Genomic DNA, 2,897 nt, shown 5'->3' with positions numbered 1-2,897 from the left:
AAAAAAGAAAAAAAGAGACTGTTTTCCTGAAAATATCTAATTAAAAAAAAAAAAGACTGTCTTCCCACATGATCTAGGTAATGTCAGGTTAACCCCCCTTCTGCTTTTATGTCACATGTATTCTGCCACTATCATTTGCCATCACCCTTATGATCTCTTTTCATGACTCACAACATACACACACACCACAATCTGCCTATGAGAGAAATCATGTGGTGTTCATCTTTTAGATTTCAGGTTACTACATTTAACATGATAATTTCTAGTCAAGCCATGTTTATTGCTAACCTCCAGTCACAAGAATACTAATGATTGGGCATAATAGAACACACCTTTAATTTCAGCACTCTGGAGGCAGAAGCAGGAGGACCTCTATGAGTTCAAGGTCAGTCTGCTCTATATAGTGATCTCCAGGATAGCCAGGGCTACATAATAAAACCCTGTCTATTATAGTCACATTCTGAAGTTCTGCGGTTAGGTCTTTGAAAATGTGAAACTGGTGGTCACAGACCAAGCTATAGTCCTACAAGGCTGAAGCCACCAAAGACCAAGGTATTTCTTCTAAAACATCAATCCAGAAACATTTCACTCACAAAGAAAACTATTCTCACCAGGCAGGGGTGGCTTGAGTTTAATCCCAGTCCACCAGAGGCAGAGGCAGGCAGATCTCTGTGAGTTTGAGGTCAGCCTAGACTAAACTGTCCAGAGTCAGTTCCAGGACAAACATGGCAACAAAAAGAAACCCTAACTCAAAAAAACTGAAAGGATGGAAGGAAGGAAGAGAGGAAGGGAGGGGTGGAGGGAGGGAGGGAGGAAGGAAGGAAGAAAGAAAGAAAGAAAGAAAGAAAGAAAGAAAGAAAGGAAGGAAGGAAAAAAGAAAGGAAGAAAGAAAGAGAGAGGGAGAGAGAGAGAGAAAGAGAGAGAGAGAGAGAGAGAGAGAGAGAGAGAGAGAGAGGAAAGGAAGGAAGGAAAAAGAAAACTGAGGGGCTAGGATCTCAGGTACTGTACAACAGAAACATAGAAGACTGAGCTCCAAAAACATTTTTTTTCCTCAATAGTCAAATAGAGTCTGTGGCCCAACAGTGAAAATGTTTAACTCATTATCCATTTTGGTGAGACATCTAGCATGGTAGCTATGCATTATTCTTCTGAAAAGATCCATGGCTTCCATTAGATTCTCAAGGTGATCTGTGATGCCACAAAAATCCTACACCTCTTCCCCCATGCTGGTTTATGGCATTCGGGACTCATTCATCCTTTTCCTAGTACACCCACACACACCCACACACACACACACACCTTGCTCTGCTCCTCTCCAACTTCCTTTCTTTTTTGGTTTTTCCCTCACCTCCCTGTGACTCAAAGTTTCCTATAGGTATCCAAACTCCAGGATGACCTAAGAAGTCAAACAATGCCAGCCTTTCCCATACAATAATAATAAAATAGGATAGAATTCTGCAATCCCACAGCCTCACCAGCCTACAAAACCATGACTCATCCTCCCAGGCTGCAAATTTCCTTAGACTTTGAACTGTCCCAGACTTGGAGCTCAACCCCCTCCCATCCCCCCCCCAAGTTTCTACAGATTAGACCTGTGTTGAAACATCTCATAATGTCACTGCTACTCACTAGTTTACTGTGTCACACGTTAGATTCCCCTGAGTGTTTGCTAGAACCAGGAAGTGCCCAACAGCCTAAGTGCCCTGGGGGCGGGCCTTCAGCTCACAAGCTTCTTCCCTTTATCTTCTGGTGTTTGTTGCTGTTTTTGTTTCCTGTTGCTCTTTGTCACTTTCTTAACTCCATCTCTCTCTTTCTAATCTCTATCGACTAGTAATGCCTTCCACCAGAACAAAAGAAGCATCTTCTTTGGCGCCTCCGGGGAATAACAAAAAAACAGCAACAACAACAACAACAAAAACCATGAAAATTCAACTTTCCTCCCTCCCTCCCTTCCTCCTAACACATCTCCATAAGGGAAAATCTGTGGAATTGAGACTTGTTTCTGCACTGAAAGAAAAAAAAGGACATTTTCCTTGGAAGGGAAGCAACTTAAATAAGTTCACATTGTAGATAACTATGCATCTGCCCCAGGTGGGAGGACCAGATGAAGGCTAAGACGCAGAGTCTGAAGCCAAGCTACTTGGGTTTGATCTCGAGCTTTGCTACTTGCTTGGTGATCTTGAGTGAATTATTTAAACCCATAAGCCTCATCCTGTTCATATTTTTAAGTTTACTTTACTCATTTTTAAAATTTTACACATATTGTGATCACATTTACCCACCACCCCCATTACCCTTTTATTCCTCTTCCCAATCCTCCTGACTCCCTTTCCCCCCAAGTAGTTCATCTCCTACTTTCATGGTGTTTTGTCTTTTGACCCACTGACTTTAATTATGGTTTCCTGTATGAGCATGGGTGAGGAGGTATTTGCTGAAGCATGGCATCTTACTAGGGGCTACATGGCTGAAGAAAATGAGATACACACAGAAGTAATAGTATTATTAGGTAGACTATTACTAAAGGTTTAAGAAAAAAATACTACTTGTCGTTGGAGGGAAGGAGATCACTACTGGAGATAGGATGAGGAAAATGTTCTCAACATAGACTGTACAACTCTATAAATATAGTGAAAATACTAGGATTGTATACTTTAAGTCAATGAATAATAATAAAAAAAAGAATGAATTTTCCCCACAACAGAGCAATTTCTTGAAGCATCTCAAGTAGAACCCTGCATCTTAGCTGATGCTGTCTCAGACCCCCACTGCTAACACACTGGGCAAACAAGGGCAAGGGATCCCTCAGCCACATTGCCTACAGATCACCAGTGTTGGCAAGAAATTCTCCCCTCATATGAGGCTCAGCCTCAGAGACTCTCATTCTTTTTTTTTTTTTT

General features: G+C 41.6%; 1 protein-coding gene across 2 annotated transcripts in view; it reads left to right on the top strand.

Annotated features, from left to right (window-relative positions):
- Positions 1-2,897, top strand: part of Ms4a8 (membrane spanning 4-domains A8) — a 13,766-nt gene that overhangs the window by 5,903 nt on the left and 4,966 nt on the right. The gene's annotated exons all lie outside the window — the stretch shown is intronic.

The sequence above is a fragment of the Mastomys coucha genome, unplaced genomic scaffold (genome assembly GCF_008632895.1).
Source record: "Mastomys coucha isolate ucsf_1 unplaced genomic scaffold, UCSF_Mcou_1 pScaffold21, whole genome shotgun sequence".
NCBI classification, from domain to species: domain Eukaryota; kingdom Metazoa; phylum Chordata; class Mammalia; order Rodentia; family Muridae; genus Mastomys; species Mastomys coucha.
Note: the sequence above shows the minus strand (reverse complement) of the source record. Positions and strands in the feature narration are given on the sequence as shown.